Below are 25,286 nucleotides of genomic sequence, written 5' to 3'. Positions count from 1 at the left end.
ATGGAGGCACTCAGTCAGACCCAGTGTTGACATGTGGCAAGATGCTCCTCGGGGCGCGTCTTGCTTGGACCTCTCTCCCTGAGGCGCTCAGGAAGACCGAGTAGTGACATGTGGCAAGACGCTCCTCGGGGCGCGTCTTGCTTGGGCCTCTCTGATGGAGGCCCTCTCTCAGACCCAGTGTTGACATGTGTCAAGACGCTCCTCGGGGGGCGTCTTGCTTTGGCCTCTCTCCTGGAGGAACTCAGTCAGACCGAGTGCTGACATGTGGCAAGAAGCTCCTCGGGGCGCGTCTTGCTTGGACTTCTCTCCCGGAGGCCCTCAGTAAGAACCATTGTTGACCTGTGGCAAGACGCTCCTCGGGGCGCGTCTTGCTTGGGCCTCTCTCCAGAAGGCCCTCAATCAGACCCAGTGTTGACACGTGGCAAGAAGCTCCTCGGGGCGCGTCTTGTTTGGGCCTCTCTCCTGGAGGCGCTCAGTCAGACTGAGTAGTGACATGTGGCCTGACGCTCCTCGGGGCGCATGTTGCTTGGGCCTCTCTCCTGGAGGCGCTCAGTCAGACCAAGTGGTGACATGTGGCAAGACAATCCTCGGGGCGTGTCTTGTTTGGGCCTCTCTCCTGGAGGCCCTCTGTCAGACCCAGTGTTGACATGTGGCAAGACACTCCTCGGGGCGCGTCTTGCTTGGGCCTCTCTCCTGGAGGCGCTCAGTCAGACCGAGTGCTGACATGTGGCAAGAAGCTCCTCGGGGCGCGTCTTGCTTGGGCTTCTCTCCTGGAGGCCCTCAGTAAGACCCATTGTTGACATGTTGCAAGACGCTCCTCGGGGCGCGTCTTGCTTGGGCCTCTCTCCTGGAGGCGCTCAGTCAGACTGAGTAGTGACATGTGGCCTGACGCTCCTCGGGGCGCGTGTTGCTTGGGCCTCTCTCCTGGAGGCGCTCAGTCTGACCAAGTGGTGACATGTGGCAAGACACTCCTCGGGGCGCGTCTTGCTTGGGCCTCTCTCCTGGAGGCCCTCTGTCATACCCAGTGTTGACATGTGTCAAGACGCTCCTCGGGGCGCGTCTTGCTTGGGCTTTTCTCCTGGAGGCCCTCAGTCAGACCCATTGTTGGCATGTGGCAAGACGCTCCTCGGGGCGCGTCTTGCTTGGGCCTCTCTCCTGGAGGCGCTCAGTCAGACCGAGTGCTGACATGTGGCAAGACGCTCCTCGGGCCGCGTGTTGCTTGGGCTTCTCTCCTGGAGGCCCTCAGTCTGACCCATTGTTGACATGTGGCAAGACGCTCCTCGGGGCGCGTCTTGCTTGGGCCTCTCTCCTGGAGGCGCTCAGTCAGACCGAGTGCTGACATAAGGCAAGACGCTCCTCGGGGCGCATCTTGCTTGGGCCTCTCTCCTGGAGGCCCTCAGTCAGACCCATTGTTGACATGTGGCAAGACGCTCCTCGGGGCGCGTCTTGCTTGGGCCTCTCTCCTGGAGGCGCTCAGTCAGACCGAGTGCTGACATAAGGCAAGACGCTCCTCGGGGCGCGTCTTGCTTGGGCCTCTCTCCTGGAGGCGCTCAGTCAGACTGAGTAGTGACATGTGGCCTGACGATCCTCGGGGCACGTCTTGTTTGGGCCTCTCTCCTGGAGGCGCTCAGTCAGACCCAGTGGTGACATGTGGCAAGACACTCCTCGGGGCGCGACTTGCTTGGGCCTCTCTCGTGGAGGCCCTCTGTCAGACCCAGTGTTGACATGTGTCAAGACGCTCCTCGGGGCGCGTCTTGCTTGGGCTTCTCTCCTGGAGGCCCTCAGTCAGACCCATTGTTGACATGTGGCAAGACGCTCCTCGGGGCGCTTCTTGCTTGGGCTTCTCTCCTGGAGGCGCTCAGACAGACCCAGTGTTGACATGTGACAAGACGCTCCTCGGGGCGCGTCTTGCTTGGGCCTCTCTCCTGGAAGCGCTCAGTCAGAACCAGAGGTGACATGTGGCAAGACGCTCCTCGGGGCGCGTCTTGCTTGGGCCTCTCTCCTGGAGGCCCTCTGTCAGACCCAGTGTTGACATGTGGCAAGACGCTCCTCCGGGCGCATCTTGCTTGGGCCTCTCTCCTGGAGGCGCTCAGTCAGACTGAGTGGTGACATGTGGCAAGACACTCCTCGGGGCGCGTCTTGGTTGGGCCTCTCTCCTGGAGGCGCTCATTCAGACCCAGTGGTGACATGTGGCAAGACGCTCCTCGGGGCGCGTATTGCTTTGGCCTCTCTCCTGAATGCCCTCTGTCAGACCGAGTGTTGACATGTGGCAAGACTCTCCTCGGGGCGCGTCTTGCTTGGGCTTCTCTAATGGAGGCGCTCAGTCAGACCCAGTGTTGACATGTGGCAAGACGCTCCTCTGGGCGCGTCTTGCTTGGGCTTCTCTCCTGGAGGCCCTCAGTCAGACCCATTGTTGACATGTGGCAAAACGCTCCTCGGGGCACGTCTTGCCTGGGCCTCTCTCCTGGAGGCGCTCAGTCAGACCGAGTAGTGACATGTGGCAAGACGCTCCTCTGGGCGCGTCTTGCTTGGACCTCCCTCCTGGAGGCGCTCAGTCAGACCGAGTAGTGACATTTGGCAAGACGCTCCTCGGGGCGCGTCTTGCTTGGACCTCTCTCCTGGAGGCGCTCAGTTAGATCGAGTAGTGACATGTGGCAAGACGCTCCTCGGGGCGCGGCTTGCTTGGGCCTCTCTCCTGGAGACGCTCAGTCAGACCGAGTGCTGACATAAGGCAAGATGCTCCTCGGGGCGCGTCTTGCTGGGGCCTCTCTCCTGGAGGTGTTCAATCAGACCCAGTGGTGACACGTGGCAAGATGCTCCTCTGGGCGCGTCTTGCTTGGGCCTCTCTCCTGGAGGAGCTCAGTCAGACCCAGTGGTGACACGTGGCAAGACGCTCCTCGGGGCGCAACTTGCTTGGGCCTCTCTCCTGGAGGCGCTAAGTCAGACCCAGTGTTGACACGTGGCAAGACGCTCCTCGGGGCGCGTCTTGCTTGGAACTCTCTCCTGGAGGCGCTCAGTCAGACACAGTGTTAACATGTGGCAAGACACTCCTCGGGGCGCGTCTTGCTTGGGCTTCTCTCATGGAGGCCCACAGTAAGACCCATTGTTGACATGTGGAAAGAAGCTCCTCGGGGCGCGTCTTGCTTTGGCTTCTCTCCTGGAGGCCCTCAGTCAGACCCATTGTTGACATGTGGCAAGACGCTCCTCGGGGCGCGTATTGCTTGGGCCTCTCTCCTGGATGCCCTCTGTCAGACCCAGTGTTGACATGTGGCAAGACTCTCCTCGGGGCGCGTCTTGCTTGGGCTTCTCTCATGGAGGCCCTCAGTCAGACCCAGTGTTGACATGTGTCAAGACGCTCCTCGGGCCGTGTCTTGCTTGGGCCTCTCTCCTGGAAGCGCTCAGTCAGACCCAGTGTTGACATGTGGCAAGACGCTCCTCGGGGCGCTTCTTGCTTGGGCTTCTCTCCTGGAGGCCCTCAGTCAGACCCATTGTTGACATGTGGCAAGACGCTCCTCGGGGCACGTCTTGCTTGGGCCTCTCTCCTGGAGGCGCTCAGTCAGACCGAGTAGTGACATGTGGCAAGACGCTCCTCGGGGCGCGTCTTGCTGGGGCTTCTCTCATGGAGGCACTCAGTCAGACCCAGTGTTGACATGTGGCAAGACGCTCCTCGGGGCGCGTGTTGCTGGGGCCTCTCTCCTGGAGGCGCTCAGTCAGACCCAGTGTTGACATGTGTCAAGACGCTCCTCGGGCGTTTCTTGCTTGCACCTCTCTCCTGGAGGCGCTCAGTCAGACCCAGAGGTGACATGTGGCAAGACGCTCCTCGGGCCTCTCTCCTGGAGGCGCTCAGTCAGACCCAGTGTTGACATGTGGCAAGACGTTCCTCGGGGCGCGTCTTGCTTGGGCCTCTCTCCTGGAGGCGCTCAGTCAGCCCGAGTGCTTACATGTTGCAAGACGCTCCTCCGGGCGCGTCTTGCTTGGGCCTCTCTCCTGGAGGCGCTCAGTCAGACCCAGTGTTCACATGTGGCAAGACGCTCCTCGGGGCGCGTCTTGCTTGGGCCTCTCTCCTGGAGGCGCTCAGTCAGACCCAGTGTTGACATGTGGCAAGACGCTCCTCGGGGCGCGTCTTGCTTGGGCCTCTCTCCTGGAGGCGCTCAGTCAGACCGAGTGCTGACATGTGGCAAGACGCTCCTCGGGGCGCATCTTGCTTGGGCTTCTCTCCTGGAGGCCCTCAGTCAGACCCAGTGTTGACATGTGGCAAGACGCTCCTCGGGGCGCGTCTTATTTGGGCCTCTCTCCTGGGGGCCCTCAGTCAGACCCAGTGTTGACATGTGGCAAGACGCTCCTCGGGGCGCGTCTTGCTTGGGCTTCTCTCCTGGAGGCCCTCAGTCAGACCCATTGTTGACATGTGGCAAGACGCTCCTCGGGGCACGTCTTGCTTGGGCCTCTCTCCTGGAGGTGCTCAGTCAGACCGTGTAGTGACATGTGGCAAGACGCTCCTCGGGGAGCGTCTTGCTTGGACCTCCCTCCTGGAGGCGCTCAGTCAGACCGAGTATTGACATGTGGCAAGACGCTCCTCGGGGCGTGTCTTGCTTGGACCTCTCTCCTGGAGGCGCTCAGTTAGACCGAGTAGTGACATGTGGCAAGACGCTCCTCGGGGCGGTTCTTGCTTGGGCCTCTCTCCTGGAGGCGCTCAGTCAGAACTGGGAGATATGTTGCGTCATAAGCCTCTGATGGTTCACCAGGTGCACGGTCCACTCGAAATCCTAATGCTGTATTTGTAGTACATACACTAAGTCTTCTCTGTTGATGTCAGACTAGAGTTTTATTAGAGTTTTACTTTGCAACAATGGGATTCGAGCAATTGATGTGTATATTTTTAATAGTGCACAATGCTACTATTCCTAGGCTGAATGTATGACATGGCTCTTATGTATCATTATGTATCGTTTCCATTAAGTACTAATTTAAATAAAGTTCCTCTGTCCTCAGTGCTAGGTTGTGGGTTTAATACACATTATTATGATCAACCTGTTGAATAGTATAAGCCCCATACAATGTGACGGTCCGTGTGACGGACCGGTGTGTTACGACCCGACTAACGAAACGTACCAGGTGATAACATTGCATCTGCCCATTACAGCGGAGCGAGCGTTTCGCCACACTCCCAAACCAAGGTTAATAGTTGTAGCGCACGCCCTTTCGGACCTCGGTGCACGCGAAACACTGGTGTACACTCACAACATCACGCTCGAGACAGCTCAAGCGTTACGCGAAACAAAGGACGTGTTCAAATCCATAGAGAATATACGGTCTTTAGCGTATGCGTATATAAAGAAGGTCGATGACATTTACAGACCCGGCGGCGTGGGCACCACAGTAGAACAACAAGGTGCTCTCAAGCGCACACAGATACTGGCCGCATTATCACTCGCGATGTCTATCCTGACATACCCGTTTCTGATTTCTATGTATATTAAATTATGACAAGCGCTACTTTAGGTGGTTACGATTACACTCTGACCACGTGCCTTAGTTTCTGCTAGTGACCTATAAATACATTTGCCCACTTGCTCTCACTGCCATTAAAGCGGCTGTACCCACACGTACAACACCCAAGAAAAAAAATTGATCTCGCTGTCTGTACTGGGTGTACTCTCAGTAGTCGCAGTTGCTCAGGCCATGGTGGTACGCTCACATAACGCCTCTGAGATACGTTCCATCACACCACCTCCTAGACTACTCGCAAAGGAGTATTCAACACCCCCTTTGTACGAAGACAACCATTATAACGAGCACAGCACAACGCTTGCTGCACGCGAAGACAACATGCAGGAGACAACGCTACCACCTGTCGTGAGAACAACGGATTCGAGTGACAACGATCATGACTATGACGAGCACATTACAACACCCTCTGTGCACGAAGACCAGGTGCAGGAGACAACGCTACCACCTGTCGTGAGAAACAAGAGTTTGGTTAACAATGATCATCGTCGTGTCCCATTGTAAACGGGCGCGCCATCGCACACATCGTACATGTGTGTTAACCCACCTGTATGCGACAGACTTTGTGTGTTGCATGACATCGAGATGTATTGACGTCTGTGTCAATACAGGACTCTCTATAAGCCAGGAGCTGGACGCTAACGACCCGTGCATGCGCCACACAAAAGGTATCGTACATGTGTTAACCCACCTGTATGCGACAGACTTTGTGTGTTGCATGACATCGAGATGTATTGACGTCTGTGTCAATACAGGACTCTCTAAGCTGGGAGCTGGACGCTAACGACCCGTGCATGCGCCACACAAAAGGTAACTTGACTAACTACAAAACGCATATTGTGATGTAGAAAGTTGGCTCGACTGTTTGAATCAGCTGCAGCTGCGGTTTACTCACGAAGTGAATCGCACGCTTGTTAGAAGTACATTCGGAGCACTTAAAAAATACATCGCTCTCATCGAGTTCCGTCTCAGCATTCACCGGCTGATGGGCAAGAGCGTGACATGGGATCGCCAGGAACTTACTTAAGGACTATCATCTCATTTGGCATTTACTCACGGACCCAAGAAACCAGTTCCGAAAAATGGTCGAGAATTATAACTTGTCTAATAGCAACTGGAAGATATGTTGCGTCATAAGCCTCTGATGGTTCACAAGGTGCACGGTCCACTCGAAATCCTAATGCTGTATTTGTAGTACATACACTAAGTCTTCTCTGTTGATGTCAGACTAGAGTTTTATTAGAGTTTTACTTTGCAACAATGGGATTCGAGCAATTGATCTGTATATTTTTAATAATGCACAATGCTACTATTCCTAGGCTGAATGTATGACATGGCTCTTATGTATCATTATGTATCGTTTCCATTAAGTACTAATTTAAATAAAGTCCCTCTGTCCTCAGTGCTAGGTTGTGGGTTTAATACACATTATTATGATCAACCTGTTGAATAGTATAATAACAATATTCCTGTAAAAGTCATTTAGTAATGAACAACCTCAGTTCTGTGAAAGCACATCATGTCTCTGATGTGTACACTGCAGACCTGACCGGGGTTTGCACGCAAGGGCCTGTGTGTGTGTGTGTGTGTGTATGTATGTGTGTGTGTGTGTGTGTGTGTGTGTGTGTGTGTGTGTGTGTGTGTGTGTGTGTGTGTGTGTGTGTGTGTGTGTGTGTGTGTGAAACAAATAAAGATAAATATAGCTAGTGCGGCCACGAGCGGTCGTGCAGGGTAGAGGCTGCGCGAAAACGCCTCTAAAACAAGCGCGTGCCCACGCCCGATCCGTGGAAGCACTTAGAACTAGCAAACGTACTAGCAGAAATCAACGATCGCACACGGGTCATTGAGTGTGTACAGGGTTCGTCTGCGTGTGTGGCATTGGGCAATCTAGCGGCAACCGAGTGGCCTGAAGGCGGAACCGGCCAACCCGTCGCCCTCACCATCGTTGTGCTTCGAGATGAACTATTGCTAAAGATGATCGTCCTCGTCAACCACGGCGCTACAAGAGTTACCACGACATGCGCCTTAAAAGCGTTTTCGTTTGGGTCAGCGCCACCGGAATTGAATCGGCAAGTCAGCGGATATTACACAACTCGTAACGAAGAACCTCTCCGCGACCTCGCGGCCAGTGTGCGCAGTGTACAGCAAATGACAAACGATGTTGCGAGCGATATATCGGAAAAACTTTGCACTGACGCGACGGTCGCCACTGCAGGTTGTGCGAGTCTCGCGCAAAGTGCCATATCAAACGTGCGCAAGCTAGTGACAAGCAACTTCACCAGATCCGTAGATTCTGCATACGCTCGGATACGAATGAAAGTATCGAGAGATAACACCGACACAAGTTGCGCGACGGCGCTGGCTGCAGTCGCTACAACACTGGATTTATTAATCAACGTAATTGTGATCGTATTGGCGTTTCGAGTGTGCACCAGAAACTACAACCAGTACTACAGAAAACTGGCATGAGGGTCGCGGTCTAACGTTATGTTGGTGTCTCGCATCGACCGTCGACGGCCGTTTGCCAGCGGCTGAAAATGGCAGTTGACGAAATGGAAACGCCGACCGTCGATAGTGCACTCTCGCAAGTTCGAACCGCACCATCTCAGGAGACAGACCACAGAGTCATATTAGCGGAGGGTAGATAGAAAATGCGCAAACCGCCGCAACCGCCCATATACATACTATACGAGTTCAACATAGAGTGGAGTAAGAAGTTACTACCGATTGTATTTCCAACGTGCAAGCAGCTGGTGTTTGACGCTTTACTTGAGTATCACAGAGGTTGCGATGTCCTGTGTTCCACGAGCGCATGGAAACAAGTGAACAAACTTCTACGGACCGTACTGTTGGGGTATGAGCCAGCTGTAAAATCAATACACGCTAGACACGCGGACTTTGCCGCGTTACTGGACACGCATATCGCCACAACAAAACCGGGTCAAGTGTTCGGGGCGTCACCACGCTCGACTATACACGTCTTGGCCTACCACGAGTACATGAGCCCACAGATCCTAAGTGAGGTAGAAGCCGTTGTGTCTACCCAACGCAAATTCAGCACAGCCGTGCGCGCTAAGACAAGTCCCTCTAGACTGCTGGAAATTTTGGAAACGTGGAAGGCTGGCGTGTACGCGCTTTCTACACATCTCAACGGTATGATCGCGATACTCTCGGCCGCACAACAACTAATGGTCATGTGTTCGGAAGGTCTGATCAGGTCTGACATGACCGGTTGTCAATCGACGTCGAGCGTGCACTCACACACGGATATCCTGGCGTACAGTAAAGCGACATCGACCTCTAAGCTCACGTTGATCGCCGATGTTTCGAAGGGCAATCGAGTGTGTTGGCTGACGAAAGCTATGGTGACCGACGGTCGCGTCGACTACAATGTGCCTCATTGCGACTGGAGAGGCGTATGTGATCCTTTGCAAATCGATAACACCACTGCGGTCGAGTGCGAAGTCACGGTCGGCGGCATGTTGTCCTTACTGTGCCCCATACAATGTGACGGTCCGTGTGACGGACCGGTGTGTTACGACCCGACTAACGAAACGTACCAGGTGATAACATTGCATCCGCCCATTACAGCGGAGCGAGCGTTTTGCCACACTCCCAAACCAAGGTTAATAGTTGTAGCGCACGCCCTTTCGGACCTCGGTGCACGTGAAACACTGGCGTACACTCACAACATCACGCTCGAGACAGCTCAAGCGTTGCGCGAAACAAATGACGTGCTCAAATCCATAGAGAATATACGGTCTTTAGCGTATGCGTATGTAAAGGAGGTCGATGACATTTACAGACCTGGCGGCGTAGGCACCACAGTAGAACAACAAGGTGCTCTCAAGCGCACACAGATACTGGCCGCATTATCACTCGCGATGTCTATCCTGACATGCCCGTTTCTGATTTCTATGTATATTAAATTATGACAAGAGCTACAGTGGTTACGATTACACTCTGACCACGTGCCTTAGTTTCTGCTAGTGACCTATAAATACATTTGCCCACTTGCTCTCACTGCCATTAAAGCGGCTGTACCCACACGTACAACACCCAAGAAAAAAAAAGATCTCGCTGTCTGTACTGGGTGTACTCTCAGTAGTCGCAGTTGCTCAGGCCATGGTGGTAAGCTCACATAACGCCTCTGAGATACGTCCCATCACACCACCTCCTACACTACTCGCGAAGGAGTATTCAACACCCCCTTTGTACGAAGACAACCATTATAACGAGCACAGCACAACGCTTGCCGCACGTGAAGACAACATGCAGGAGACAACGCTACCACCTGTCGTGAGAACAACGGATTCGAGTGACAACGATCGCGACTATGACGAGCACATTACAGCACCCTCTGTGCACGAAGACCAGGTGCAGGAGACAACGCTACCACCTGTCGTGAGAAACAAGAGTTTGGTTAACAATGATCATCGTCGTGTCCTATTGTAAACTGGGCGTGCCATCGCACACATCGTACATGTGTGTTAACCCACCTGTATGCGACAGACTTTGTGTGTTAAATGACATCGAGATGTATTGACGTCTGTGTCAATACAGGACTCTATAAGCCGGGAGCTGGACGCTAACGACCCGTGCATGCGCCACACAAAAGGTATCGTACATGTGCTAACCCACCTGTATGCGACAGACTTTGTGTGTTGCATGACATCGAGATGTATTGACGTCTGTGTCAATACAGGACTCTCTAAGCTGGGAGCTGGACGCTAACAACCCGTGCATGCGCCACACAAAAGGTATCGTACATGTGTTAACCCACCTGTATGCGACAGACTTTGTGTGTTGCATGACATCGAGATGTATTGACGTCTGTGTCAATACAGGACTCTCTAAGCTGGGAGCTGGACGATAACGACCCGTGCATGCGCCACACAAAAGGTAACTCGACTAACTACAAAACGCATATTGTGATGTAGAAAGTTGGCACGACTGTTTGAATCAGCTGCAGCTGCGGTTTACTCACAAAGTGAATCGCACGCTTGTTAGAAGTACATTCGGAGCACTTAAAAAATACATCGCTCTCATCGAGTTCCGTCTCAGCGTTCACCGGCTGATGGGCAAGAGCGTGACATGGGATCGCCAGGAACTTACTTAAGGACTATCATCTCATTTGGCATTTACTCACGGACCCAAGAAACCAGTTCCGAAAAATGGTCGAGAATTATAACTTGTCTAATAGCAACTGGAAGATATGTTGCGTCATAAGCCTCTGATGGTTCACAAGGTGCACGGTCCACTTGAAATCCTAATGCTGTATTTGTAGTACATACACTAAGTCTTCTCTGTTGATGTCGGACTAGAGTTTTATTAGAGTTTTACTTTGCAACAATGGGATTCGAGCAATTGATGTGTATATTTTTAATAGTGCACAATGCTACTATTCCTAGGCTGAATGTACGACATGGCTCTTATGTATCATTATGTATCGTTTCCATTAAGTACTAATGGCATTTACTCACGGACCCAAGAAACCAGTTCCGAAAAATGGTCGAGAATTATAACTTGTCTAATAGCAACTGGAAGATAGGTTGCGTCATAAGCCTCTGATGGTTCACAAGGTGCACGGTCCACTCTAAATCCTAATGCTGTATTTGTAGTACATACACTAAGTCTTCTCTGTTGATGTCAGACTAGAGTTTTATTAGAGTTTTACTTTGCAACAATGGGATTCGAGCAATTGATGTGTATATTTTTAATAGTGCACAATGCTACTATTCCTAGGCTGAATGTGTGACATGGCTCTTATGTATCATTATGTATCGTTTCCATTAAGTACTAATTTAAATAAAGTCCCTCTGTCCTCAGTGCTAGGTTGTGGGTTTAAGTGGCAAGACGCTCCTCGGGGCGCATATTGCTTGGGCCTCTCTCCTGGATGCCCTCTGTCAGACCGAGTGTTGACATGTGGCAAGACTCTCCTCGGGGCGCGTCTTGCTTGGGCTTCTCTCATGGAGGCCGTCAGTCAGACCCAGTCTTGACATGTGTCAAGACGCTCCTCGGGGCGTGTCTTGCTTGGGCCTCTCTCCTGGAGGCGCTCAGTCAGACCCAGTGTTGACATGTGGCAAGACGCTCCTCGGGGCGCGTCTTGCTTGGGCTTCTCTCCTGGAGGCCCTCAGTCAGACCCATTGTTGACATGTGGCAAGACGCTCCTCGGGATGCGTCTTGCTTGGGCCTCTCTCCTGGAGGCGCTCAAACAGACCGAGTAGTGACATGTGGCAAGACGCTCCTCTGGGCGCGTCTTGCTGGGGCTTCTCTCATGGAGGCGCTCAGTCAGACCCAGTGTTGACATGTGGCAAGACGCTCCTCGGCGCGCGTCTTGCTTGGACCTCTCTCCTGGAGGCCCTCTGTCAGACCCAGTCTTGACATGTGGCAAGACACTCCTCGGGGCGCGTCTTGCTTGGGCCTCTCTCATGGAGGCCCTCTGTCAGACCCAGTGTTGACATGTGTCAAGACGCTCCTCGGGGCGCGTCTTGCTTTGGCCTCTCTCCTGGAGGCGCTCAGTCAGACCGAGTGCTGACATGTGGCAAGAAGCTCCTCGGGGCGCGTCTTGCTTGGGCTTCTCTCCTGGAGGCGCTCAGTCAGACCAAGTGGTGACATGTGGCAAGACACTCCTCGGGGCGCGTCTTGCTTGGGCCTCTCTCCTGGAGGCCCTCTGTCATACCCAGTGTTGACATGTGTCAAGACGCTCCTCGGGGCGCGTCTTGCTTGGGCTTCTCTCCTGGAGGCCCTCAGTCAGACCCATTGTTGGCATGTGGCAAGACGCTCCTCGGGGCGTGTCTTGCTTGGGCCTCTCTCCTGGAGGCGCTCAGTCAGACCGAGTGCTGACATGTGGCAAGACGCTCCTCGGGCCGCGTGTTGCTTGGGCTTCTCTCCTGGAGGCCCTCAGTCAGACCCATTGTTGACATGTGGCAAGACGCTCCTCGGGGCGCGTCTTGCTTGGGCCTCTCTCCTGGAGGCGCTCAGTCAGACCGAGTGCTGACATGTGGCAAGACGCTCCTCGGGGCGCGTCTTGCTTGGGCCTCTCTCCTGGAGGCGCTCAGTCAGACTGAGTAGTGACATGTGGCCTGACGATCCTCGGGGCACGTCTTGCTTGGGCCTCTCTCCTGGAGGCGCTCAGTCAGACCCAGTGGTGACATGTGGCAAGACACTCCTCGGGGCGCGTCTTGCTTGGGCCTCTCTCGTGGAGGCCCTCTGTCAGACCCAGTGTTGACATGTGTCAAGACGCTCCTCGGGGCGCGTCTTGCTTGGGCTTCTCTCCTGGAGGCCCTCAGTCAGACCCATTGTTGACATGTGGCAAGACGCTCCTCGGGGCGCGTCTTGCTTGGGCTTCTCTCCTGGAGGCGCTCAGACAGACCCAGTGTTGACATGTGACAAGACGCTCCTCGGGGCGCGTCTTGCTTGGGCCTCTCTCCTGGAGGCGCTCAGTCAGAACCAGAGGTGACATGTGGCAAGACGCTCCTCGGGGCGCATCTTGCTTGGGCCTCTCTCCTGGAGGCCCTCTTCAGACCCAGTGTTGACATGTGGCAAGACGCTCCTTCGGGCGCATCTTGCTTGGACCTCTCTCCTGGAGGCCCTCAGTCAGACCCATTGTTGACATGTGGCAAGACGCTCCTCGGGGCGCGTCTTGCTTGGGCCTCTCTCCTGGAGGCGCTAAGTCAGACCCAGTGTTGACACGTGGCAAGACGCTCCTCGGGGTGCGTCTTGCTTGGGCCTCTCTCCTGGAGGCGCTCAGTCAGACACAGTGTTGACATGTGGCAAGACACTCCTCGGGGCGCGTCTTGCTTGGGCTTCTCTGATGGAGGCTCACAGTAAGACCCATTGTTGACATCTGGAAAGAAGCTCCTTTGGGCGCGTCTTGCTTTGGCTTCTCTCCTGGAGGCCCTCAGTCAGACCCATTGTTGACATGTGGCAAGACGCTCCTCGGGGCGCGTATTGTTTGGGCCTCTCTCATGGAGGCCCTCAGTCAGACCCAGTGTTGACATGTGTCAAGACGCTCCTCGGGGCGTGTCTTGCTTGGGCCTCTCTCCTGGAGGCGCTCAGTCAGACCCAGTGTTGACATGTGGCAAGACGCTCCTCGGGGCGCTTCTTGCTTGGGCTTCTCTCCTGGAGGCCCTCAGTCAGACCCATTGTTGACATGTGGCAAGACGCTCCTCGGGGCACGTCTTGCTTGGGCCTCTCTCCTGGAGGCGCTCAGTCAGACCGAGTAGTAACATGTGTCAAGACGCTCCTCGGGCGTTTCTTGCTTGCGCCTCTCTCCTGGAGGCGCTCAGTCAGACCCAGAGGTGACATGTGGCAAGACGCTCCTCGGGCCTCTCTCCTGGAGGCGCTCAGTCAGACCCAGTGTTGACATGTGGCAAGACGCTCCTCGGGGCGCGTCTTGCTTGGGCCTCTCTCCTGGAGGTGCTCAGTCAGACCCAGTGTTGACATGTGGCAAGACGCTCCTCGGGGCGCGTCTTGCTGGGGCTTCTCTCATGGAGGCACTCAGTCAGACCCAGTGTTGACATGTGGCCAGATGCTCCTCGGGGCACGTCTTGCTTGGGCCTCTCTCCTGGAGGCGCTCAGTCAGACCCAGTGTTGACATGTGGCAAGACGCTCCTCGGGGCGCGTCTTGCTTGGGCCTCCTTCCTGGAGGCGCTCAGTCAGACCGAGTGCTGACATGTGGCAAGACGCTCCTCGGGGCGCATCTTGCTTGGGCTTCTCTCCTGGAGGCCCTCAGTCAGACCCAGTGTTGACATGTGGCAAAACGCTCCTCGGGGCGCGTCTTATTTGGGCCTCTCTCCTGGGGGCCCTCAGTCAGACCCAGTGTTGACATGTGGCAAGACGCTCCTCGGGGCGCGTCTTGCTTGGGCTTCTCTCCTGGAGGCCCTCAGTCAGCCCCATTGTTGACATGTGGCAAGACGCTCCTCGGGGCACGTCTTGCTTGGGCCTCTCTCCTGGAGGCTCTCAGTCAGACCGAGTAGTGACATGTGGCAAGACGCTCCTCGGGGCGCGTCTTGCTTGGACCTCCCTCCTGGACGCGCTCAGTCAGACCGAGTAGTGACATGTGGCAAGACGCTCCTCGGGGCGCGTCTTGCTTGGACCTCTCTCCTGGAGGCGCTCAGTCAGAACTGAAAGATATGTTGCGTCATAAGCCTCTGATGGTTCACCAGGTGCACGGTCCACTCGAAAGCCTAATGCTGTATTTGTAGTACATACACTAAGTCTTCTCTGTTGATGTCAGACTAGAGTTTTATTAGAGTTTTACTTTGCAACAATGGGATTCGAGCAATTGATGTGTATATTTTTAATAGTGCGCAATGATACTATTCCTAGGCTGAATGTATGACATCGCTCTTATGTATCATTATATATCGTTTCCATTATGTACTAATTTAAATAAAGTCCCTCTGTCCTCACTGCTAGGTTGTGGGTTTAATACACATTATTATGATCAACCTGTTGAATAGTATAAGCCCCATACAATGTGACGGTCCGTGTGACGGACCGGTGTGTGACGACCCAACTAACGAAACGTACCAGGTGATAACATTGCATCTGCCCATTACAGCGGAGCGAGCGTTTCGCCACACTCCCAAACCAAGGTTAATAGTTGTAGCGCACGCCTTTTCGGACCTCGGTGCACGCGAAACACTGGTGTACACTCACAACATCACGCTCGAGACAGCTCAAGCGTTACGCGAAACAAAGGACGTGTTCAAATCCATAGAGAATATACGGTCTTTAGCGTATGCGTATATAAAGAAGGTCGATGACATTTACAGACCCGGCGGCGTGGGCACCACAGTAGAACAACAAGGTGCTCTCAAGCGCACACAGATACTGGCCGCATTATCACTCGCGATGTCTATCCTGACATACCCGTTTCTGATTTCTATGTATATTAAATTATGACAAGAGCTACTTTAGGTGGTTACGATTACACTCTGACCACGTGCCTTAGTTTCTGCTAGTGACCTATAAATACATTTGCCCACTTGCTCTCACTGCCATTAAAGCGGCTGTACCCACACGTACAACACCCAAGAAAAAAAATTGATCTCGCTGTCTGTACTGGGTGTACTCTCAGTAGTCGCAGTTGCTCAGGCCATGGTGGTACGCTCACATAAAACCTCTGAGATATGTTCCATCACACCACCTCCTAGACTACTCGCGAAGGAGTATTCAACACCCCCTTTGTACGAAGACAACCATTATAACGAGCACAGCACAACGCTTGCCGCACGCGAAGACAACATGCAGGAGACAACGCTACCACCTGTCGTGAGAACAACGGATTCGAGTGACAACGATCGCGACTATGACGAGCACATTACAACACCCTCTGTGCACGAAGACCAGGTGCAGGAGACAACGCTACCACCTGTCGTGAGAAACAAGAGTTTGGTTAACAATGATCATCGTCGTGTCCCATTGTAAACGGGCGCGCCATCGCACACATCGTACATGTGTGTTAACCCACCTGTATGCGACAGACTTTGTGTGTTGCATGACATCGAGATGTATTGACGTCTGTGTCAATACAGGACTCTCTATAAGCCAGGAGCTGGACGCTAACGACCCGTGCATGCGCCACACAAAAGGTATCGTACATGTGTTAACCCACCTGTATGCGACAGACTTTGTGTGTTGCATGACATCGAGATGTATTGATGTCTGTGTCAATACAGGACTCTCTAAGCTGGGAGCTGGACGCTAACGACCCGTGCATGCGCCACACAAAAGGTAACTCGACTAACTACAAAACGAATATTGTGATGTAGAAAGTTGGCTCGACTCTTTGAATCAGCTGCAGCTGCGGTTTACTCACGAAGTGAATCGCACGCTTGTTAGAAGTACATTCGGAGCACTTAAAAAATACATCGCTCTCATCGAGTTCCGTCTCAGCGTTCACCGGCTGATGGGCAAGAGCGTGACATGGGATCGCAAGGAACTTACTTAAGGACTATCATCTCATTTGGCATTTACTCACGGACCCAAGAAACCAGTTCCGAAAAATGGTCGAGAATTATAACTTGTCTAATAGCAACTGGAAGATATGTTGCGTCATAAGCCTCTGATGGTTCACAAGGTGCACGGTCCACTCGAAATCCTAATGCTGTATTTGTAGTGCATACACTAAGTCTTCTCTGTTGATGTCAGACTAGAGTTTTATTAGAGTTTTACTTTGCAACAATGGGATTCGAGCAATTGATGTGTATATTTTTAATAGTGCACAATGCTACTATTCCTAGGCTGAATGTATGACATGGCTCTTGTGTATCATTATGTATCGTTTCCATTAAGTACTAATTTAAATAAAGTCCCTCTGTCCTCAGTGCTAGGTTGTGGGTTTAATACACATTATTATGATCAACCTTTTGAATAGTATAATAACAATATTCCTGTAAAAGTCATTTAGTAATGAACAACCTCAGTTCTGTGAAAGAATATCATGTCTCTGATGTGTACACTGCAGGCCTGACCGGTCTTGCTGGGGCCTCTCTCCTGCAGGCGCTCAATCAGACCCAGTGGTGACACGTGGCAAGACGCTCCTCGGGGCGCGTCTTGCTTGGGCCTCTCTCCTGGAGGCGCTCAGTCAGACCCAGTGGTGACACGTGGCAAGAAGCTCCTCGGGGCGCGTCTTGCTTGGGCCTCTCTCCTGGAGGCGCTCAGTCAGACCCAGTGTTGACATGTGGAAAGACACTCCTCGGGGCGCGTCTTGCTTGGGCCTCTCTCATGGAGGCCCTCTGTCAGACCCAGTGTTGACATGTGTCAAGACGCTCCTCGGGGCGCGTCTTGCTTTGGCTTCTCTCCTGGAGGCGCTCAGTCAGACCGAGTGCTGACATGTGGCAAGAAGCTCCTCGGGGCGCGTCTTGCTTGGGCTTCTCTCCTGGAGGCCCTCAGTAAGACCCATTGTTGACATGTGGCAAGATGCTCCTCGTGGTGCGTCTTGCTTGGGCCTCTCTCCAGAAGGCCCTCAATCAGACCCAGTGTTGACACGTGGTAAGACGCTCCTCGGGGCGCGTCTTGCTTGGGCCGCTCTCCTGGAGGCGCTCAGTCAGACCCAGTGGTGACATGTGGCAAGACACTCCTCGGGGCGCGTCTTGCTTGGGCCCCTCTCCTGGAGGCCCTCTGTCAGACCCAGTGTTGACATGTGTCAAGACGCTCCACGGGGCGCTTCTTGCTTGGCCTTCTCTCCTGGAGGCCCTCAGTCAGACCCATTGTTGACATGTGGCAAGACGCTCCTCGGGGCGCGTCTTGCTTGGGCCTCTCTCCTGGAGGCCCTCTGTCAGACCCAGTGTTTACATGTGGCAAGACGCTCCTCCGGGCGCATCTTGCTTGGGCCTCTCTCCTGGAGGCGCTCAGTCAGACTGAGTAGTGACATGTGGCCTGACGCTCCTCGGAGCGCGTCTTGCTTGGGCCTCTCTCCAGAAGGCCCTAAATAAGACCCAGTGTTGACATGTGGCAAGACGCTCCACGGGGCGCGTCTTGCTTGGGCTTCTCTCCTGGAGGCGCTCAGTCAGACCCAGTGTTGACATGTGGCAAGACGCTCCACGGGGCGCGTCTTGCTTGGGCTTCTCTCCTGGAGGCCCTCAGTCAGACCCATTGTTGACATGTGGCAAGACGCTCCTCGGGGCGCGTCTTGCTTGGGCCTCTCTCCTGGAGGCGCTCAGTCAGACCCAGTGTTGACATGTGGCAAGACGCTCCTCGGGGCGCGTCTTGCTTGGACCTCTCTCCTGGAGGCGCTCAGTTAGACCGAGTAGTGACATGTCGCAAGACACTCCTCGGGGCGCGTCTTGCTTGGGCCTCTCTCATGGAGGCCCTCTGTCAGACCCAGTGTTGACATGTGGAAAGACGCTCCTCGGGGCGCGTCTTGCTTGGGCCTCTCTCCTGGAGGCGCTCAGTCAGAACCAGAGGTGACATGTGGCAAGACGCTCCTCGGGGTGCGTCTTGCTTGGGCCTCTCTCCTGGAGGCCCTCTGTCAGACCCAGTGTTGACATGTGGCAAAACGCTCCTCCGGGCGCATCTTGCTTGGGCCTCTCTCCTGGAGGCCCTCAGTAAGACCCATTGTTGACATGTGGCAAGACGCTCCTCGTGCCGCGTCTTGCTTGGGCCTCTCTCCAGAAGGCCCTCAATCAGACCCAGTGTTGACATGTGGCAAGACGCTCCTCGGGGCGCGTCTTGCTTGGGCCTCTCTCCTGGAGGCGCTCAGTCAGACTGAGTAGTGACATGTGGCCTGACGCTCCTCGGGGCGCGTCTTGCTTAGGCCTCTCTCCTGGAGGCGCTCAGTCAGACCGAGTGTTGACATGTGGCAAGACTCTCCTCGGGGCGCGTCTTGCTTGGGCTTCTCTCATGGAGGCCCTCAGTCAGACCCAGTGTTGACATGTGTCAAGACGCTCCTCGGGGTGTGTCTTGCTTGGGCCTCTCTCCTAGAGGCGCTCAAACAGACCGAGTAGTGACATGTGGCAAGACGCTCCTCGGGGAGCGTCTTGCTGGGGCTTCTCTCATGGAGGCACTCAGTCAGAACCAGTGTTGACATGTGGCAAGACGCTCCTCGGGGCGCGTCTTTTTTGGACCTCTCTCCCTGAGGCGCTCAGTCAGACCCAGTGTTGACATTTGGCAAGACACTCCTCGGGGCGCGTCTTGCTTGGGCCTCTCTCATGGAGGCCCTCTGTCAGACCCAGTGTTGACATGTGTCAAGACGCTCCTCGGGGGGCGTCTTGCTTTGGCCTCTCTCCTGGAGGCGCTCAGTCAGACCGAGTGCTGACATGTGGCAAGAAGCTCCTCGGGGCGCGTCTTGCTTGGGCTTCTCTCCTGGAGGCCCTCAGTAAGAACCATTGTTGACATGTGGCAAGACGCTCCTCGGGGCGCGTCTTGCTTGGGCCTCTCTCCAGAAGGCCCTCAATCATACCCAGTGTTGACACGTGGCAAGACGCTCCTCGGGGCGCGTCTTGCTTGGGCCTCTCTCCTGGAGGCGCTCAGTCAGACCAAGTGGTGACATGTGGCAAGACACTCCTCGGGGCGCGTCTTGCTTGGGCCTCTCTCCTGGAGGCCCTCTGTCAGACCCAGTGTTGACATGTGGCAAGACGCTCCTCGGGGCGCGTCTTGCTTGGGCCTCTCTCCAGAAGGCCCTCAATCAGACCCAGTGTTGACACATGGCAAGACGCTCCTCGGGGCGCGTCTTGCTTTGGCCTCTCTTCTGGAGGCGCTCAGTCAGACCGAGTGCTGACATGTGGCAAGAAGCTCCTCGGGGCGCGTCTTGCTTGGGCTTCTCTCCTGGAGGCCCTCAGTAAGACCCATTGTTGACATGTTGCAAGACGCTCCTCGGGGCGCGTCTTGCTTGGGCCTCTCTCCTGGAGGCGCTCAGTCAGACTGAGTAGTGACATGTGGCCTGACGCTCCTCGGGGCGCGTGTTGCTTGGGCCTCTCTCCTGGAGGCGCTCAGTCTGACCAAGTGGTGACATGTGGCAAGACACTCCTCGGGGCGCGTCTTGCTTGGGCCTCTCTCCTGGAGGCCCTCTGTCATACCCAGTGTTGACATGTGTCAAGACGCTCCTCGGGGCGCGTCTTGCTTGGGCTTCTCTCCTGGAGGCCCTCAGTCAGACACATTGTTGGCATGTGGCAAGACGCTCCTCGGGGCGCGTCTTGCTTGGGCCTCTCTCCTGGAGGCGCTCAGTCAGACCGAGTGCTGACATGTGGCAAGACGCTCCTCGGGCCGCGTGTTGCTTGGGCTTCTCTCCTGGAGGCCCTCAGTCAGACCCATTGTTGACATGTGGCAAGACGCTCCTCGGGGCGCGTCTTGCTTGGGCCTCTCTCCTGGAGGCGCTCAGTCAGAACCAGAGGTGACATGTGGCAAGATGCTCCTCGGGGCGCGTCTTGCTTGGGCCTCTCTCCTGGAGGCCCTCTGTCAGACCCAGTGTTGACATGTGGCAAGACGCTCCTCCGGGCGCATCTTGCTTGGGCCTCTCTCCTGGAGGCCCTCAGTCAGACCCATTGTTGACATGTGGCAAGACGCTCCTCGTGCCGCGTCTTGCTTGGGCCTCTCTCCAGAAGGCCCTCAATCAGACCCAGTGTTGACATGTGGCAAGACGCTCCTCGGGGCGCGTCTTGCTTGGGCCTCTCTCCTGGAGGCGCTCAGTCAGACTGAGTAGTGACATGTGGCCTGACGCTCCTCGGGGCGCGTCTTGCTTAGGCCTCTCTCCTGGAGGCGCTCAGTCAGACCGAGTGTTGACATGTGGCAAGACTCTCCTCGGGGCGCGTCTTGCTTGGGCTTCTCTCATGGAGGCCCTCAGTCAGACCCAGTGTTGACATGTGTCAAGACGCTCCTCGGGGTGTGTCTTGCTTGGGCCTCTCTCCTAGAGGCGCTCAAACAGACCGAGTAGTGACATGTGGCAAGACGCTCCTCGGGGAGCGTCTTGCTGGGGCTTCTCTCATGGAGGCACTCAGTCAGAACCAGTGTTGACATGTGGCAAGACGCTCCTCGGGGCGCGTCTTTTTTGGACCTCTCTCCCTGAGGCGCTCAGTCAGACCCAGTGTTGACATTTGGCAAGACACTCCTCGGGGCGCGTCTTGCTTGGGCCTCTCTCATGGAGGCCCTCTGTCAGACCCAGTGTTGACATGTGTCAAGACGCTCCTCGGGGGGCGTCTTGCTTTGGCCTCTCTCCTGGAGGCGCTCAGTCAGACCGAGTGCTGACATGTGGCAAGAAGCTCCTCGGGGCGCGTCTTGCTTGGGCTTCTCTCCTGGAGGCCCTCAGTAAGAACCATTGTTGACATGTGGCAAGACGCTCCTCGGGGCGCGTCTTGCTTGGGCCTCTCTCCAGAAGGCCCTCAATCATACCCAGTGTTGACACGTGGCAAGACGCTCCTCGGGGCGCGTCTTGCTTGGGCCTCTCTCCTGGAGGCGCTCAGTCAGACCAAGTGGTGACATGTGGCAAGACACTCCTCGGGGCGCGTCTTGCTTGGGCCTCTCTCCTGGAGGCCCTCTGTCAGACCCAGTGTTGACACGTGGCAAGACGCTCCTCGGGGCGCGTCTTGCTTGGGCCTCTCTCCAGAAGGCCCTCAATCAGACCCAGTGTTGACACGTGGCAAGACGCTCCTCGTGGCGCGTCTTGCTTTGGCCTCTCTCCTGGAGGCGCTCAGTCAGACCGAGTGCTGACATGTGGCAAGAAGCTCCTCGGGGCGCGTCTTGCTTGGGCTTCTCTCCTGGAGGCCCTCAGTAAGACCCATTGTTGACATGTTGCAAGACGCTCCTCGGGGCGCGTCTTGCTTGGGCCTCTCTCCTGGAGGCGCTCAGTCAGACTGAGTAGTGACATGTGGCCTGACGCTCCTCGGGGCGCGTGTTGCTTGGGCCTCTCTCCTGGAGGCGCTCAGTCTGACCAAGTGGTGACATGTGGCAAGACACTCCTCGGGGCGCGTCTTGCTTGGGCCTCTCTCCTGGAGGCCCTCTGTCATACCCAGTGTTGACATGTGTCAAGACGCTCCTCGGGGCGCGTCTTGCTTGGGCTTCTCTCCTGGAGGCCCTCAGTCAGACACATTGTTGGCATGTGGCAAGACGCTCCTCGGGGCGCGTCTTGCTTGGGCCTCTCTCCTGGAGGCGCTCAGTCAGACCGAGTGCTGACATGTGGCAAGACGCTCCTCGGGCCGCGTGTTGCTTGGGCTTCTCTCCTGGAGGCCCTCAGTCAGACCCATTGTTGACATGTGGCAAGACGCTCCTCGGGGCGCGTCTTGCTTGGGCCTCTCTCCTGGAGGCGCTCAGTCAGAACCAGAGGTGACATGTGGCAAGATGCTCCTCGGGGCGCGTCTTGCTTGGGCCTCTCTCCTGGAGGCCCTCTGTCAGACCCAGTGTTGACATGTGGCAAGACGCTCCTCCGGGCGCATCTTGCTTGGGCCTCTCTCCTGGAGGCCCTCAGTCAGACCCATTGTTGACATGTGGCAAGACGCTCCTCAGGGCGCGTCTTGCTTGGGCCTTTCTCCTGGAGGCGCTCAGTCAGACCGAGTGCTGACATAAGGCAAGACGCTCCTCGGGGCGCGTCTTGCTGGGGCCTCTCTCCTGGAGGCGCTCAGTCAGACCCAGTGCTGACATGTGGCAAGACGCTCCTCGGGGCGCGTCTTGCTTGGGCCTCTCTCCTGGAGGCGCTCAGTCAGACTGAGTAGTGACATGTGGCCTGACGCTCCTCGGGGCGCGTCTTGCTTGGGCCTCTCTCCTGGAGGCGCTCAGTCAGACCCAGTGGTGACATGTGGCAAGACACTCCTCTGGGCGCGTCTTGCTTGGGCCTCTCTCCTGGAGGCCCTCTGTCAGACCCAGTGTTGACATGTGTCAAGACGCTCCTCGGGGCGCGTCTTGCTTGGGCTTCTCTCCTGGAGGCCCTCAGTCAGACCCATTGTTGACATGTGGCAAGACGCTCCTCGGGGCGCGTCTTGCTTGGGCTTCTCTCCTGGAGGCGCTCAGACAGACCCAGTGTTGACATGTGACAAGAGGCTCCTCGGGGCACGTCTTGCTTGGGCCTCTCTCCTGGAGGCACTCAGTCAGAACCAGAGGTGACATGTGGCAAGACGCTCCTCGGGGCGCATCTTGCTTGGGCCTCTCTCCTGGAGGCCCTCTGTCAGACCCAGTGTTGACATGTGGCAAGACGCTCCTCCGGGCGCATCTTGCTTGGGCCTCTCTCCTGGAGGACCTCAGTCAGACCCATTGTTGACATGTGGCAAGACGCTCCTCGGGGCGCGTCTTGCTTGGGCCTCTCTCCTGGAGGCGCTCAGTCAGACCGAGTGCTGACATAAGGCAAGACGCTCCTCGGGGCGCGTCCTGCTGGGGCCTCTCTCCTGGAGGCGTTCAGTCAGACCCAGTGCTGACATGTGGCAAGACGCTCCTCGGGGCGCGTCTTGCTTGGGCCTCTCTCCTGGAGGCGCTCAGTCAGACCCAGTGTTGACATGTGGCAAGACGCTCCTCGGGGCGCGTCTTACTTGGGCCTCTCTCCTGGAGGCGCTCAGTCAGACCCAGTGTTGACATGTGGAAAGACGCTCCTCGGGGCGCGTCTTGCTGGGGCCTCTCTCCTGGAGGCGCTTAGTCAGACCCAGTGCTGACATGTGTTAAGACGCTCCTCGGGGCGCGTCTTGCTTGGGCCTCTCTCCTGGAGGCGCTCAGTCAGACTGAGTAGTGACATGTGGCCTGACGCTCCTCGGGGCGCGTCTTGCTTGGGCCTCTCTCCTGGAGGCGCTCAGTCAGACCGAGTGCTGACATAAGGCAAGACGCTCCTCGGGGCACGTCTTGCTGGGGCCTCTCTCCTGGAGGCGCTCAGTCAGACCCAGTGCTGACATGTGGCAAGACGCTCCTCGGGGCGCGTCTTGCTTGGGCCTCTCTCCTGGAGGCGCTCAGTCAGACCCAGTGTTGACATGTGGCAAGACGCTCCTCGGGGCGCGTCTTGGTTGGGCCTCTCTCATGGAGGCGCTCATTCAGACCCAGTGGTGACATGTGGCAAGACGCTCCTGGGGGCGCGTATTGCTTCGGCCTCTCTCCTGAATGCCCTCTGTCAGACCGAGTGTTGACATGTGGCAAGACTCTCCTCGGGGCGCGTCTTGCTTGGGCTTCTCTCATGGAGGCCCTCAGTCCGACCCAGTGTTGACATATGTCAAGACGCTCCTCGGGGCGTGTCTTGCTTGGGCCTCTCTACTGGAGGCGCTCAGTCAGACCCAGTGTTGAAATGTGGCAAGACGCTCCTCTGGGCGCGTCTTGCTTGGGCTTCTCTCCTGGAGACCCTCAGTCAGACCCATTGTTGACATGTGGCAAGACGCTCCTCGGGGCAAGTCTTGCTTGGGCCTCTCTCCTGGAGGCGCTCAGTCAGACCGAGTAGTGACATGTGGCAAGACGCTCCTCGGGGCGCGTCTTGCTTGGACCTCCCTCCTGGAGGCGCTCAGTCAGACCAAGTGCTGACATAAGGCAAGACGCTCCTCGGGGCGCGTCTTGCTGGGGCCTCTCTCCTGGAGGTGCTCAATCAGACCCAGTGGTGACACGTGGCAAGACGCTCCTCTGGGCGCGTCTTGCTTGGGCCTCTCTCCTGGAGGAGCTCAGTCAGACCCAGTGGTGACACGTGGCAAGACGCTCCTCGGGGCGCATCTTGCTTGGGCCTCTCTCCTGGAGGCACTAAGTCAGACCCAGTGTTGACAAGTGGCAAGACGCTCCTCGGGGCGCGTCTTGCTTGGGCCTCTCTCCTGGAGGCGCTCAGTCAGACACAGTGTTGACATGTGTCAAGACACTCCTCGGGGCGCGTCTTGCTTGGGCTTCTCTCATGGAGGCCCTCAGTAAGACCCATTGTTGACATGTGGAAAGAAGCTCCTCGGGGCGCGTCTTGCTTTGGCTTCTCTCCTGGAGCCCCTCAGTCAGACCCATTGTTGACATGTGGCAAGACGCTCCTCGGGGCGCGTAGTGCTTGGGCCTCTCTCCTGGATGCCCTCTGTCAGACCCAGTGTTGACATGTGGCAAGACTCTCCTCGGGGCGCGTCTTGCTTGGACCTCTCTCCTGGAGGCGCTCAGTCAGACCGAGTAGTGACATGTGGCAAGACGCTCCTCGGGGCGGGTCTTGCTTGGGCTTCTCTCCTGGAGGCCCTCAGTCAGACCCATTGTTGACATGTGGCAAGACGCTCCTCGGGGCGCTTCTTGCTTGGGCCTCTCTCCTGGAGGCGCTCAGTCAGACCGAGTGCTGACATGTGGCAAGACGCTCCTCGGGGCGCGTCTTGCTGGGGCCTCTCTCCTGGAGGCGCTCAGTCAGACCGAGTGTTGACATGTGT

The sequence above is a fragment of the Nothobranchius furzeri genome, chromosome 1, assembly GCF_043380555.1.
Source record: "Nothobranchius furzeri strain GRZ-AD chromosome 1, NfurGRZ-RIMD1, whole genome shotgun sequence".
Lineage (NCBI taxonomy): Eukaryota > Metazoa > Chordata > Actinopteri > Cyprinodontiformes > Nothobranchiidae > Nothobranchius > Nothobranchius furzeri.
Note: the sequence above shows the minus strand (reverse complement) of the source record.